The sequence below is a fragment of the Dermacentor silvarum genome, chromosome 2 (assembly GCF_013339745.2).
Source record: "Dermacentor silvarum isolate Dsil-2018 chromosome 2, BIME_Dsil_1.4, whole genome shotgun sequence".
NCBI lineage: Eukaryota > Metazoa > Arthropoda > Arachnida > Ixodida > Ixodidae > Dermacentor > Dermacentor silvarum.
In genome coordinates, this window is record NC_051155.1 from 2,486,238 (window position 1) to 2,502,706 (window position 16,469).

Here is a 16,469-nt window from a genome sequence, read left to right on the forward strand (position 1 = left end):
GCCGTCTACGCCACCGCCTTCTGCTATCGTGCACGTTGCGAGACTTAAGCCGCACGTAACTGGCCCCTCTGGTACGTTGTAACAAGCACTGGGTCGGCGCTCTCGCCGGAAGGGGGGGGGGGTGGTAGTGGCACGAGACAGCGAAGGGGCTGCTACTGTCGGTTCGACGAAGACGATGGCGACGAAGTGGCCGGCGGCGCGCAACAGCCTTGCATCCGTCGCCGCTGCTTGTGGCTGTTGTAACCTTGTATATAGTCATATATAAGTTCTAAATAAACGTTATTCCCGCAACAATATGTGTGCCCTTCCTGCTAAAATCTCCGTTAGGATTGGCAGTATGTCTGAAATGTCCCGTCAATCCCATGGCGGCACAGCGCCCTTTAAAGAGACACTAAAGCAAGACAATACATCAAGTTATACTGATAAAGTATTCTTCAAAAACTCTGCTGGCGTTAATCACACTGCCATAGGCCAATTATTAGAAGAGAAAATGAAGCTCAAAGTAAATTTTCTTGAATTTCGCGCGATAACCCAGACGTCAGCACTTCAGTGTGACGTCACAACTACTAAAGTAATTTGTCGTATTTGGGCCACGTTGACTCAGCAAAAGTTCGCGAGGCTTGCCATATTCAGTCTTGGGCTCCTTTAGAACACAATGTAGTCAATCTTTACCGCTCAAAAATTAACTGGGACCCAGAAGACGTTGTCAAAATCTATGACGTCATGGTGAGCTAGTGCGGGAACTTCAAGATGGCGTCGCCACCTAGGAGGATATAAAATAACTGCTGGAGTGGAGGGAGCGCTCTCCAAGTGAAGCCAGCGCCACCTAAGTTGTGGTGGGCAGAAAGCTCGGCTCAGCTGGCTCGGCGGCTGCCACTTCAGCTACGGTGGATTGCAGTTCGCGCGTCAATTTTGCCTTCGCAAGTGTGTCTCTGCAGTGCATTCGTGTGCGTGCGGCTCGATTGAAGCGAGCATGGCGTAATCCTGCGTAGCGTATGGGTGCACAAATCGCGCGAATCCTGCTTCCAAGATCACATTTCACAGGTGCGTACTGAAAGCTCGTAGTGTTTACGCGGTCTGGTAATACGGCTGACTCATGTTGTCATTGGTAGGCTTAAGTAATTAATTTTGGAAATTATTGGCAGGTTTCCAAAAGATGCTGAGACAAGGAACCTATGGGAGCGAGCTGTGCGTCGTGAACGCTGGAAACCGGCTGATAAACATCGCCTTTGCTCTGCGCACTTTGATCCGGCGTGCTTTGACCGGACCGGACAAACAACAAGATTGAAAGCGGGAAGTGTGCCGACTTTGTTCCCCGCTTTCCCTGCCCACCTCCAGCCACCGGTAAGCATCGGAACTCCGCAGATTTAGTGATCTGACATCGAGGAGACTGGAATGACATAGACATATCTCTTCTTTCATGTCCTGTCGACGTGACTGTATTGTTGTTGTGTTTGATCATCTTTTCGATTTGCTAAACTCCAGAAATCCGTTTGGAAAATCGTACAAAGCACCTCTTCGAAAGCAAAATGAGGCTTGTTGGAAGCCATTTTTTGCCGATGCTGAAGAGTACATCAGTGGTTTGAAAGATCCATTTGGTCGACCACTTTTGCAAGGAGCGAAAAGGACAGGATTTGTGGGTTTTCTTGTGTGTATACAAAGCACAGAAAGTATCTTCAAGGAACTCGTTCATCAAAGTCAGCTTAACTCACGCACAAGATGAGTCAAGATCACGCAGATCTTCGGCTGTGTGCGAGGACGGGTGGGGGTTCAACAACAACCCTACAGCTGCCCAATTCATGGCGGCTTACAAGCGTCTATTGGTCCAGACAGCAGTGAGACACCTGAGGAAACTGTTCGCAAGATATTGTTTCTATTCTGGGTGCATCTGCCTCTGCCACTACATTTTGGGCAACCACTGGGATCACATCGCGAAGGTCTGCCATCCAACAACCAGTGGCCGGACCACGATTACACAGACCGAATGGACTATCCAGAGAGCCTCTCCACATTCGCTCGCTTTGTCGTGCCTTACATTGCCGGCTTTGTCGCTCGCAAAATTGCTTCTACAAACACCTGTGAGGTGCGCATGGAAGCTCGTCATGGAGTGGATACATCTCTATTGGTGAGACAAAAAAATCGAGGTGGACTCATTTAACCTTCCGAAGACGTTGTGTCAGTGTGCGAAACTGCGGAAAAGGGGCTCCGTCGGCTGCAGGCTTGCACTCAATGCCTTAAGAACATATATGCCAATACGAAACAACTAGTTCTGGAGATACTGAGTCAATCACTGGAAAAGAGGTGGTTTTCACAATTAGAACAACATCTTGTTGACGTCGACGTGCTGGACAATCACATTTACAAGTTGAGTAATAAGTATTGGAGCTGTACATCAAGATCAGGGTGCACCACATGACGAAGGAACGAAACAGGGAACTCGTGATAGATAAAGTTAGGTCTTTGCTTTCAAGTCTCGTCATTTTTAGGAATCAGTAAAACAACTCGGCCGTAACGTTCATGTTGGCTATCTATGGCTATGCGCTGAGGAAGCTGTACAAATAAAACTTTTACTGTGAAAAATGAACCGTTCTGTAGTCTTTTCAAATGCTGCCACTGTATCGGCGACTATGTGAGCACGTTTTTAATTCTCTAGCGGCAATCGTTTGCGGAGAAAAAAAACGACCGCGTAAGCGCGCTATATGCTACGCGGCCGCCTTCCTGCCCATCACAAGATGGCCGCCGCCGGCTTCACTGTGCTCTAGGTAAGTATAGGCGGCTTCCACCCCAGCAATTTTTTTATATCCTCCTAGTTCGCCACTCGCCTCTGTGTTTTTTGTTTCTTTCTGGCTTACCAAGCGGCTTCTCGTGGTGTTCTAGTTGTGTTTTCGGTATTGTGGAATGGTAATCTACTGATACAGAAGAATTCATTTCTCCCATAGAGTTTCATATTACTATAACTAGAGGGCAATGTGGCGCTGCGATCGTTCAACTATCATGGGAATGATGGGAAGTACAGGCTACGGATTGGTATTCTGTTGACTGGCGAACTAGTCTACAGGTATTTTTTTGCCAGTTTTGGTTTCGCTAGTTTTGCTCCAAGCGCAGTTGCTACAATCCGTAGAACAGAAACTTACTTGTGGTAGGAAAGGTTGCTGCTTCCTGGCTGTAGTCTGCTGTCGCAAAACGGGTAAGCGCAAAGCCACGACATAACAGTTGCTGGCGCGCACTTCAGAAGAAGCGGTACGTCAACATCAAATATAGTGAAGCATGCTCGTAAGAGGCCACAAGCGTCCAAGATAGCACTGCAGCAGATGTGTTTAAAAGTACTCGAAGACGTTCATCAATCGTGACAGCCGATGCAGCCTTTCGGAAGAGCGAGAGAGTTTGCAAGTGCGTCTGCTTGCGTCTGCGAGAAAAGTTCACTTTCCCCGCGTTCGCAGCGAGCAGGCGTCGTAGCAGACGACACTTGTAACATTTCTCTCAAAGGCGCAACACTTTTCTCATAATACAAAATTTTTATTCCCACAAATATTTGATGAGTATTTTTTATATAAGCACATGCACGGTTGTTATTGCTGTTGTGAAAGTAAATAAATAATTATTCAATGGCGTTAAATCAGGCAGAACGATGCATACCCTGGTGGTAAACTATGCTTCAATCTCAAAGTCATACAAACTTTATTCAATGTATTATGCATTATATAAAACACAACATATATAAAAATAATTTTCGCACGAAAATGTTTTAATACAGCTTCGTTTACTGCGCCGCATGCAAACGCCACCAGTTTCAAGACAGAAGTCAATCCGAAGCCTGTACTTCCCATCATTCCCATGTAAGTTGAGGCGACGTTCAGGAGAACCCCCGTAGACACTAGCGCCACTTTTCCCTCTAGGTTTTTAAAGACGATAGTCTCTCTTGGGGAACTTAAACGCTGAAAATTTGGTCTGTCTGTCTGTCTGTCACCCGATTCAGCCACCCGGCCAAAGTTGGACCACTTGCTTACCGCCCACACTACTTAAACTGGTACGGCTGTTCATACTTGTGAACGTTATTGATCACAAAGTAAATATTACGCATATATGAGGCGCAACATCACTAGGTAAGTATTAGGAGGTGTGTTCTTTTAATAGAAAATACATAGATACGTAACTCTAAAGACCCTAGTTTCTTAAGCTGCGCTGAAAATGCCATGGTATGCGCGGCGACGAACGACGTTCCCGGACTGCGCGCCGACGAGCGCCCTCTGCCATGGAGGAAGGAAACCCTCTGCACAAGCTCATGTTTCCCGATGTATTGCCAGATGGCGTCCATGTCTCACGCAGCGCCTCCTCAATTTTATCAATGCCAGCCAGATGCGGACGATTCAACATAAAGGAAGCGCTGTCTGAGGCAGGGCAAAACATAAATGGCCGCTTGATGAAATAATGCGGTAAAATGAAATCTGTTCAAACAAACCTCCATTGCATTTATCATGCCAGGACGGAAATGGTACGAGAACAGCATCACGGGTGGCCGCGGATCAGACTAGCACTCATGTAGTACGGCCGGCAGAAGACTATCGTCTTTCGACGACATTTGCAGCGAAGCACGCAGATACACGGCAATTTTTTATTTAGAAACTCTATGATTTCTCCCTTTAGTGTCCTTTTAAGAAACTCGCATAGATGGTGGCGCCAGATTACCCTCTAGGTGTTATAGTGAGAAATTCTATGGAGGCAACGCGCACAGCTGCTGCCGACGCAGTCCGCGTTTTCCCTCGTTCGCTCCGAACGCGCGCAGTGTCCGTGACTCCTGCCGATGCCTCTGGCAGCCGCTAGCCAGGTTTCACCTAAAGTCCCTAGATATTTTTTTTGCTTTCTTTAAAGAAGAGCAGAAAATTTTGGGACATTAGTTTCACCCAGACAACTGGACACTCGTCGAGTAGCGAGTCGCTGCCTCTTCTCGACTCGCAACGTTTCAAATGCAATGGTAAACTCGTCGGTAATGCAGTTCCACTCAGCGGCAAAGCTGGGGAAGTGCGGAGCAGTGATTCGCCGGTGGTTCCCTTGTGTTTTCCTTGTGTTTATCTTGTTTTATCCTCTCTTGCGCTGCACCGGTATCAGCCGGGCGAGTTAGAAGAGATTTTAATGAATTTCTGTTAATTCGATTAATTCATGGGTATTTCTGCATTTTATATTATTCTGAATCTAGTTTAATTTTACCCGGTTTTGCGCTGGTATTGGCATGTTTTGGTCCTGTTTAGCGCTTGTGTTATCTGAGCGTGACGGACATGACACAAGATACATTAGACCCCGACAGCGCGGGCCCCTGAAGAGCTCCGCAATTAAAAAAATGTCGCAGTTTCGCCCGAAAGGCGAAGCATAAATGCGATAGCAAATTAGCAGAGAACTATTCGTGGTAGAGATAGTAGTGTTATCGGCTGCATAAAGTTGGACACATTCACTTACTAACTGAATTAACAAGCGTGGTGTCAGCGCGCACAAGCACACGTGAATAGATCACACTCGATGACGGCAGACAACCACTGTGAAAACGCTGGCAGCAAGCGCAGCCGCCGCAGCGAGCGAAGGTTCGTGCGGTCTATCGCTTCAACGGAAACCGAGCAGCCGAACGCACAGCGCATATAAAGGTCAGAGGACGTGTGGAGATCGCTTGCAAGATACGGCGCGCGCGACAACACCGGCAGCCCATACCGGCGCAAACCTAATAAAGAACCAAGCGTAAAGCGCAAAGTACATGAACGTATTTGTTGGCAGAGTAGAAGCCGCCCCCCCCCCTCCCTCCCGCACTGCCTTCCCGCTTTGCTCCTTTCGCGTGGGATTGCGTCGCCAGTTCCCCTTGCGCCCGGTTGCCAGATACGCATTTGGTGCCGCAGAAAAGCGTCGCCCTAGCCCTCCCTCCCTCCCTCTCTCCCTCCCCCCATACCACCACTGCGTTTCGCGCCACGGTGGTCGCGTTTGCTTTCCGCCGTGGGTTCGCTCTCCGTGATAGCGCGCGTCCCACGCGCGCTTTCACTCGCACATATGGCGCGCGGCGACGATTTTATCGCCCTTGGACTTTATACGGAACCTCACGCCGACGGCGATGGCGACGCCGACGGCAGAAATCTGCTTGAAGTGTCCATTCGCAATAAAAGAACGCCTTGACACGGCTAAACCTGCCCCTACCTTCCCTGTTGGCTCGTTCGTGTGGCTTTCAATTCCATGCCCGATCCCTGATCTCTCCTGCAAGGTTGCAGCGGACTATCACGGTCCCTACCGGATCAGTCAATTCACGTCGCCGGTAAACTACGTCGGCGAGCCTGTGGTATGGGGCTCTTGTGTTGCCCAGGGGGCGCTGCGAAAAAGGTGTTAAAAAGCGCCCTCTCTCCTAAACTGGGTAGTACCAAGCTCGGTCGTCTGCTTCGGAAAGCACGTTTACAAATATGGACCCGCCACTTTCGGTTGTGTTGTACATCGGCTTGCAGCGAATATCGGGCGCCGAAGATTTTTTCAAGGGTGGTACGCTGCGTAAAGGCAAGAAATTATGCAACGCCAAATACGTGTACGCCGTTCAAGAAATAAGCAGCGAAGTTTTAGCGCGGTGTCAATCGCAAGTGAAGGGAGTCACGTGCGAAGTTGAACTTCAGGTAAGGTTTGCACGCTGCTAGATTCAGGCGCACAAACGCGAGGAAATGCTTTCTATAAATCAATTCACAGCAGCGATAAGCATACATGTGTGTACGGAACTGCTTGAGCGCACGACGGTACGCGCCGCGACGGCAGCGCTCTTTCGACATGCCGCTAAACGGCGGGCCTCCTGCAATCTTCGTTGACTGCATGCCGCTAGACAAGTAATTATGCCTGCGCTGTAGTAGCGGCCATCTGTCCCTTTAGCAATTGATAAATAACTGATGCAATGCATATAAGCTCGCAGTAACGTACGTACAGTACGTGCGAATCGCGCTGCAGCGCGAGCTATTAATGACAGCGCTCGAACATCGATGTGTTGTAATCAATACAACCTTGCTGTGCTGCCTCAACGTGCTGGCTTCAGGTCAAGGATGAGCACATTTAAGGATGAGCACCTGTGCTGCTCGTAGTGGGGTAGCTAATTGTCACCAAATCAGCCCGACCGTTTGTGGTCATTTGCACACACCTGGGGCGGTATTCTGTAAGAGTCTACCTAGTGGACGGTCCATTTTGGCGGCCTGTGATTCGCTGCTGCTTTATGTGCAGGAAAGTGCTAGCCAGTCTCCTTCCTGCACGTCAAGCAGCAGCGAATCAGCGGCCGCCGAAATGGACAGTCCACTAGGTAGACTCAAGAATACCGCCCCTGGTCACTTCACCACTTCGCACCGGTCGAATTGTTAATTGTCGCTGTGGCCGGGTCTCGAATCGTGAATCAGCAACCATGCCTGCTGCTATGGCGGTCCGCCATTCCGCTTATCTAGCGCGACGAACTGCAGTTATCCAGCGCACCCGACGCTCCGCTTCGGGAGGCCTTGAAGGAAAACGGTAGAATCTGATGTTGGGATTCAGGCCATCTTGTTCATGGCAGACCAAGACGCAGCAGTAACGACGGTTACGCTTTTTTGAGGCTGAGCTAGGTCTCTCCGGATCGGCGTCGCCGATGTCTTCTTTTTCCAGCATTACGTCCCATGGCACACGGAGAGTCCGTTTTCGTAAAACTATAGGCGGCGGCCTGCTCGCAGCGTGATCGCCATGGTCTGTGAGAAGTGACGATACTTTTCGCACTCGAAACAGGGCAGAAAAAAGTGTGCATCGACGCAAAACGCGGGCTAGAAACGTGCTTCGCAACATCCAGGGCTCAATACTACCCAAGCTGGTAGTATTGATGGTATTAACGTCATCTGGTAATACTACCCAGGTAATTTTTTTCGCCGGCACCAGGCGCCGCTACTATACCTCAAACTCCAGCTCAAGACGCCCATTTCCCACCGACAGACGCTGCCGCGGTCGTAAAACAGTCCACGCGAGCCGCTTAAAGCCCTACTGCGACCCTCTTGTGCTTGCATCGATCGCATTCAGTCGCCAGCATGGCTCCTCTTCGCCGCCGGAGCAAATGCAGGGGGGATGGATGGATGGATGGAAAACTTTTATTGGGTCCTGCAAGTTGTAAGCTGCCTCACAAAGTGGACTGCTCCCACGTCGGGACCGGCATGCAGAGCCTTTTGGCCACGTCCTGGGCTTGCTGGACGGCCCATAGTTGCTCGGTCAGGACCGGGCTGCGAATCGCTGCCTACAGCCTGTCCCGATCCTTGGTAAAACTTTCGTTAGTTCGGTTGTACGACCAGAGCACATGGTCTAAGTAGAGTGGTGTATTGCAGTGTGCACATTGTGTGTTAGGATATTTCTCTGCCATGTAGAAATGTAGTCTTCTTGGCATGAGATAAGTGTTGGTTTGCAGTAGTTTAAAAGTAAGTGCCAGTAGCCTTTTTAATGTGGGGAGCTAAATTCTCTTAGGATGAGATAGAAGTGTTTTGTGAGCTCGTTGTATGTAGAGGGGGAATCCCTGTTCTCTTGGAGATGGTTTGGACCCTTAAGGGTGGCGTCGCGGAGGGTTAGTTCTCGCGTGCTCTTACGAGCCATCTCGTTGAGATTCAGGGGGTCCTTCTCTATATTGCCGAGGTGTGCTGCGAACCAGCATAAGGAGTGGATCTTGGTCTTTTTGATGGTGTGTAATGCCTGGTGTGATATTTTACCTTTCTGAAAAGCTCTGACTGCACCTCGTGAATCGCTATAAATGCGTTGTCTACTTCTATCGGTTAGTGCTAGAGCGATCGCTACTTGCTCCGCGACCTCTGGTTTGTCAGTGTTGACCGTGGCTGAGTTTATGGTTTTGCCTTTGTTGTCTACCTGAGCAACAGTAAAAGCTTTTCTGTCCACATGTCGGGCAGCGCCTATGAAGCAAGCTCCTTGATTTTCTTTGCGAATGTCCCGGAGTAGGCAGGCTCCTCTAGCTAGTCTTCTCTCTACATTGTGTTTAAGATTCATGTTGTGGGCCAATGGTCTGACTTCATATCGTTTGCGAATGTCCAGTGGTATGTCTGCATGTAGGGAGTTGATCTTTATTGTTTCAAAGTCTAGTTCTTGGAGTAAGGCTCGACCCGACCTGGTGTTTGATAGACTTGTCATTTGAGTTATTTCTTGTGCTTCTGCAATCTCCTCGAGGGTGTTATGTATGCCAAGTTGCATTAGGCGTTCCGTGCCTGTGCAGTTAGGGATACCTAAGGCTTGTTTGACTACCTTTTTGAGCTGGACATTTAGCTTTGCTTTGTACGAGAGTTTCCATTTGTGCATTGCCGCAACGTATGTAAAGTGGTATAAAGCGAAGGCGTGCATTAGCCTTAGCAGGTTGTCTTCTTTCAGACCCTGTTGTCTGTTGGCAACTCTTTTGATTAGTCTCATAGCGTTTTCTGTCTTGTTCATTAGCCTGTTCATCGCCTTAGTGTTGGCTCCATTTGCTTCCATTACCATGCCAAGTACTCTGATTGATTCGACTATCGGAATTGTGCCGCCGTTTCTAGTCCGAATCTTGATGTTACGGTCCTTAGCGTAGACTAGAGCACTGCACGGGCTCGGGCTTACCCGTGAAGAAAACTGAAGACGACGAAGAGGTTGAGAACGCAGGGCGAAGGCTCGCGCTAGCGGCATCTTTGACCAGTTGGTTCAATAAACCGCAACCGGCGGACGCGCAGTCGCTTCATTCCTTACATTTATGGTGCCGTGAAACCCGGGAGACGACTGGCGTCCTGCACCGACGATGGATCGACTGCGACGCAGCAGAGGCGTACTTCGAGCCGCTGCTACAAGGCTCATCTCGTCCGCTACCGAAGCGCTACAAGCCGAGCATCCTTCGCCATCCGACCTGCAAGTTATTTTGGATGACCTGCAGGACAAGGACTCGGCGCTAGCAGCGCTCAACGAGACGATTGCCGACCTCATGGACGACGGTGACGAGTATGAGGCGGAAGCCACCGTCGCTCTGGAGTACCACGACAAGATCCGCAACACCATGAGCCGGGTCCGCTTCATTCTCAATTCTGCTGCAAGAGCCGGAGACAGCACCACACAGAGCGTTCTGAGTGAAACCGCCACCCAAGGCATCTCCACTCAAGCGAGTTCCCGAGCACCGTTACACCGAGTTGCCCTACCGAAATTACAGGTACCCGTTTTCTCTGGTGAACTTCGCGAGTGGCAGGGCTTCTGGGAACTTTTCGAGGCCACGATCCATAACAGCCGTGAGCTGTCCGACATCGAGAAATTTTTGTACTTAAGATCCTACTTAACCGGAACAGCTGAAGCGTGCAATCGAAGGTGTGCGTCTGGCGGAAGCGAACTACGCTGTAGCAGTGAAAATGCTCCGAGAGAGGTTCGGCCGTCATACCGACCTCGTTGACGACCACATCGACTGTTTACTTGCCATCGCGACCTTTGATCGCTCTTCTCAAGTATCGCAGCTGCGGGAACTCTACGAAGACGTGCACTTTCGTACAAGCTGCCTCGATAGCCTCGGGGTCCAGCATCAGAATATGCGGTCATCCTATCGCGTCCTTATGCGATCGCTTCCCGAAGATATCGCTATTCTCTACCGTCAACGCATGAAGGAGACTGAGCCCGATGACGGGGCTACTCCGAGGACGCGGCAAGAGGAGGTGCGAAAGGTCATGAACTTCCTGCAGGTGCAAGTCGAGAGCAGAGAAGAGAGCCAGGCCTCCCGTTCAAGGTGCCTACCCAAAAATACCTCTGCGGGACACGGGCGATGTCAACCTTGTCTACCACCCCCGGTACCGTCAGCATTAGCCTTGGCCGCAGGATCTGCATCAAACAACCATCCCTGCTGTGTAATGTGCGATAACCGTGACCACACCATAAAGGACTGCCACGCCACATTGTCAGCCCACGAGATAAGACGCCAGCATGCTGGAAAGAACTTTTGTTTGAAATGCGGCAGAGAGGGCCATGTAGCACGAATGTGCCGCAACGCCGCGTGGCTCAAGTGCAAGTTATTCTCTAAACTTCACCTTTCCGTACTTTGCACCATATGGAACCAAGATGGCAACTACCCGTCTCCGGAGAGCAGTAATCCGACGAAAAGTGTCAAGCCACCAGTGACAAGCGCTCCAACTAATAGTGATACGTCTGCACCTGTCTTGATGCAAACGGCCACAGTTTGGGCGTCCGGAAACCACGATTCCGTCTTAGTTGACTACTGTTTGACGCCGGCAGCCAGATAACCTTTATTCGACGCGACCTGCCCAAAAGGCTCGACCTGCCGTCCCTCAGGACAGAAGACCTCTCTCTCTGGACATTTGGCACTTCTAAGTATTCCCGCCCTTACAGCTGTAGAAGCGTCAAGCTCAAACTTCATAGTCGGTTCGACTCCCGCACCAGTCACCGTAGACGCGTTGGAGGTACCGGTAAGTCTGCACCGTGAAGACTCCAGCCATCGGACAAGATCTCCTCGCACAGTTGCGTGAACGCAAAATGTTTGTTGTAGATGAGAATTGGCTGGGCGATTGGCCGATACCGACAATCAGTGTCCTTATAGGATCAGATTACTATCGGCGCATAGTGACCGGAAGAACAGAATGTCTAAGCAGCGGTCTATGCGCGGTTGAGACGGTCTTCGGTTGGCTGGTGCAAGGCGTCTACCCAGTAAGGCCCGCCAATGCCTTGCCTAATTGGAACTCCAGCGCATCTACCCTATTCCTTGCGTGTGAGCGGAATGGGCAAACAGCACATGACATTGCTGACCCGACGGAGATGTGGCGACTCGATGCAATAGGCATCACCGACACCGAGAAGACACCAACGAGCGTGCACTACCTCAGTCAGCCTCGTTCCATCCCATGCTCGAGATTTAAGTCCCGGCTGTTCGACCACGACGACACGCGACATCTGAACGAGTCGCTAACGCGGTACACCAAGGTGGACCATTCGTTCAATGTTCCAGAGAACAACTACAAGCCCATGATGAAATCGACCATTGTTGGAAAGAGCGTTTTCACTGAGCAAGATAGTAGGCTACACGAAAACCGCCGAGGGACGGGTGACTGTGACAGAGAAGTCAACAAACAGCCTACGAAAATAGTGAGGTCACCTGAATCGAGACATATACTAAGGTCACAGTCGACGAAGATGCCCAAGCGACCAGTTGTTGAACCGCTGAACTACCCCTGCAGGAGGCCAAAGCAGTCAACGCGCAACGCGCGCAGATCACACGTCAAAAGCCACTCACCGGATGGAAGCCAACCTCTACAGTGAGAAGTACATTCTTCTCAGTTACTTCGTGAACACAGTGTGGGAGACACGGAAATTGCCACGGCAAAATCACCACTCCTCCTACCGCCACTGCAGGGAGGAGACCGAACATCACCAGAGATGCACTGCCCTGAACCGCTGTCCCGAGTACACCATCTCGACGGTTTCGAGCAAGGATGGCCATTTTATCACTGAGAAGGACCGCTACGTGCAGCTGCCCCGGCTGGTGCAGCCGCCTCGATGACGAGCACGGTATCCAGAAAAAACTTCTTCTGCAGCTTTGGAAACGGAGGATATGCTCTGCTATGAAACGGTTCATATGAAACGGTTCATATGCTCTGCTCAACACAGCAAGCCGATGCTGTCTTCAAATTAACAGCCCGACAACCTTGTGGTCGAGGACATACACGCGCCGCCTCAAGCATAGAAGACCGGCCGTGAGATTAAAACGTTTCGTGGAGGAGACGGTATTGCTCTGTCATTCCCGATACTACAATCGAACGGTCAGCTGGAGGCGCACAACGTGCAATGCGGCCGCGGGAGTGTGAATAAAACTGAAGACGACGAAGAGGTTGAGAACGCAGGGCGAAGGCTCGCGCTAGCGGCATCTTTGACCAGTTGGTTCAATAGACCGCAACCGGCGGACGCGCAGTCGCTTCGTCCCTTGCACCCGAAAGCCCGGGCCCAGCCCGGCCCGTGGGCCGGGCGGGCCGGGTAGAGCAGTTTTTTCAGCGGGCTCGCGCCGGTCTCGGGCACGGCGTGCGCTTTTTGACCTGGGCCCGGGCCGGGCTCGGGCTTTCTGGTGGTGTGCATGTAACGTGCAGCGAGTTATTCTCGGGCGTCTCAACTCTGAAATACATGTATTTTTCAGTCTCGGGCCGGGTTCGGGCCAGTTTCGAGCCGGGCTCAGGCCGGGCTCGGGGCTAAGGTAAAGGGGTGGCGGGCCGGGCCGGCCGGGTAACGTAGAATATTTCCGGGCCCGGGCCGGGCACGGGTCCCGCCATAAAAGTTTTGATCGGGCTCGGGCGGGCAGCCCAACGTAAAAACGGGCCCGTGCAGTGCTCTAGCGTAGACCCATCCTTTTGTCTTGGATCAGGGCCTAGTTGGGGTGTATAGTAGTAGTTCTGATTTTGCTGGGGTAACCTCTCAGGCCTGTTGGTTCCAGATATTCTTCGATGGCACAGATGGTGTCCTGTAAAGTAGTTTCAATAAAGCCGTCGTGACCACCGGTGCGCCATATTGTGACATCATCTGCGTACATTGTGTAATTGATGCTTTCCATAGTGCTGAGCTTTCTGCCTAGACCTACCAGGGCTAGGTTGGATAGGGTAGGTGAGATGACGGCTCTTTATGATGTACCCTTGTTACCTAGTGTGAAAATTTGCAGCGTCAGCTCTCCTACCTTGAGCGTTGCTCTTCTGTTAGTTAAAAAATAGCTGACATATGCATGGAATCTGGGGCCCAGGTTGAGGTCCGAGGCAGTCTCTAGTATAAACTCATGTGTTAAGTTGTCGAATGCTTTTTCGAGGTCGAGTCCTAGGATGGCTTTTAGGTCTCTGGAGTTGTTGTCGATGATGTGATGGTTGATGAATTTCCTCTTGTCTGTGTGGATGGTCCCGCTCTGAAGCCGATCATTGCGTGTGAGTACATTTCACTGTCTTCTTGGTATTTTGTGAGGCGACTAAGAATAACGTGTTCTCCAGATTTGCCTACGCATGAGGTGAGCGAGATTGGCCTTAGGTTATCTGTGCTGGGAATTTTACCGGGTTTTGGTATGTGTCTCCTGCTAAAGCGTAGGGATGCTGTCCTTCAAGAACCCGTGTGACGTGGGTTCGATTCCACTCAGCTTCGAATCGATTTAAGAATCTTTTTCCTCTTCGCAGAGCGGCACATTCTCAGTGGCCTAATTAGCTTCAAACACATTCATTGAAGATCAGCACAGACAGATTCTCCAAGTCGGCGTCAAGATTTCTTTGAACAGCGGTGCCTAATAGTATCGCAGTGACCAATGCCGGCTTGAAAGAGCTTAGTTGACGTATTGGCACATACTCTGCGATAATGTTGATCCGATGGTTGGTTTCGAACCCTGTTTCCTGAGCTCAGCAGGCCGATGCCATTCTACGAGGGACTACCTAGTGACCCAGGTAGGCGGGAATACGGTTATACACAATTATAGACCCATGCATCCAAATAAATCCATCCAGACATACATAGGCCCTGGAAAGCGACTCAAGTATTCCAAAAATGCTATCACATTAAGAATGATGGCTGGAGAGAATCACGCGCCGTCCATTTTTAGCGAGTTATTCACTCTAGGGCTTAAGTGGGACCGTTTATGTTGCCAGTACACGTACATTCAATTCCCAGTTATGTTTAAAAGAGGTTAAAGGAAAACTGAGACATCCACCCAAATGTACCAATTTGCTACAATGGAAACTCAACCGGGTTCCTCGAAAGAAAGCCTCGCAGTTGAGGAAAAATTCGTCCTGGTCCGGGACTCGAACCCGGGACCACCGCCTTTGCGGGGCAGCCGCTCTACCATCTGAGCTAACCAGGCGGCTAGCAGATGGCAGGGCGAAGTCGACTTTGTCGACAACTCGAAGCAAAGGCAAGTGTATGACGTAACAGTTCAGCGGAAATCCGCTAGATGGAGATAAGTAATTAAAGGAAAACTGAGACATCCACCCAAATGTAGCAATTTGCTACAATGGAAACCCAACCGGGTTCCTCGAAAGAAAGCCTCGCAGTTGAAGAAAAATTCGTCCTGGTCCGGAACTCGAACCCTTTATACATACTTTATATGTACTGCGGTCGGTTTCTTTCTAGGAAGCGGCCGGTGAAGAAGCGTCAGAGACCCACCTTAGTAGCGTAGTGGCTTTGGCATTGCGCTGATGAGCCCGAGGACACGGGATCGAATGCGGGCGAAATGCAAAAAACGTCCGCTTACCATGCATTGGGAGCACGTTAAAGAAGCCCAGTTGGTGAAAATTAATCTGGAGTCCCCCACTACTGCGTGCCTCATAGTACATCTGACGACAACCTAACTGCTACATGAAGCCTTTATTTATGAGATAACGGCCGCTAGCAGCCAGAACCGTTTCGGGGCAACGTACCTGTAGGCTAAGTCCCGAGCAGACAATAAGCGTGCCCTTCCAGCCATAGAAGCGCACCAGTGCCTGCATAAGCGGCGCCATGACGAATGTGCCGACGCCGGAGCCGCACACGGTGATGCCTGTGGCGAGGGAGCGACGCCGGTCAAAGTACGATGTCACGCACACGATGGCCGGGAGGAGCGTGAAACCGAAGCCAGTGCCTGTCGTGGTGAGCAGACAAGCGCTGGTTTCAAGATATAGCTCGTAAAGTGGAAACTATTGCCGTACATGGCACAGACGCAATGGAAATTCTTGCGGGCCATGTTTGCGACAACCTCCTGACAGCGTTGTAAACAACTGGCTATCCAAATTCTACAAGCCGGTGAGCACTGCGCAGTGGAAGTACTCTATGAATATGCCACGACAGCAATATCAAAGATTCTTCTCGAGGTAGCACACTTGTTGAGGCATACACAGAGACTAAACCACTCAAACACGAGCGCTAGTGTTGATGTGATTTCTATTCGTCTATGTCTCCACAAGTACACTGCCTTTAGAATAATATGTGTTTTTTTTTTCTTTCAGTACCCTAAAGGCCTATTGGGCATCACACAGGGGTGTTAAAATAAATCAATAGTAGTGACAGCAGACGCATTCAAACAGGTAATGCATGATAAAATAAAACAAGAACACAGGCGAAAAAAATTAAGACAAACCGTAGCAGCAATTGCAACTACACATCCTAAACCTTGAAGAACCATTAAGATCGGTGTTGCACAAAATCAAGCTTACTTAGAATGAGCAATTCAAAAGAAAAACGCTTGTTAAAATAAGCACACATACCAGCAGATACAGCATGTAACAATAAAAAAACAACAGAACCAGAAAAACAATTTCAGCAGCACAAGGAACTCGGTGCTCACCTAAAACAAAGCCATTTGCGCAAGGAACGTCAAAATATGGCGACGAAGAAAAAAAATTCAGAGCCCTTCCCCTGTTGAGGAAATGGGGGCAAGCGAAGCTTGTGGCAAGACGAGACTGTCGCAGGCGTTGCGCTTCGTTTGCCCTAAACTCCGGGTCGGCGGCGCTTGTCTGACGCTTGGCCTC

At 50.2% G+C, this 16,469-nt stretch overlaps 1 non-coding gene across 1 annotated transcript; it reads right to left on the reverse strand.

Moving 5' to 3' along the window:
- Nucleotides 1-14,752: 14,752 nt before the first annotated feature.
- Nucleotides 14,753-14,827, reverse strand: Trnac-gca (transfer RNA cysteine (anticodon GCA)). Its single transcript has one exon. It is a non-coding gene; the product is annotated as a tRNA-Cys (tRNA).
- Nucleotides 14,828-16,469: the final 1,642 nt, after the last annotated feature.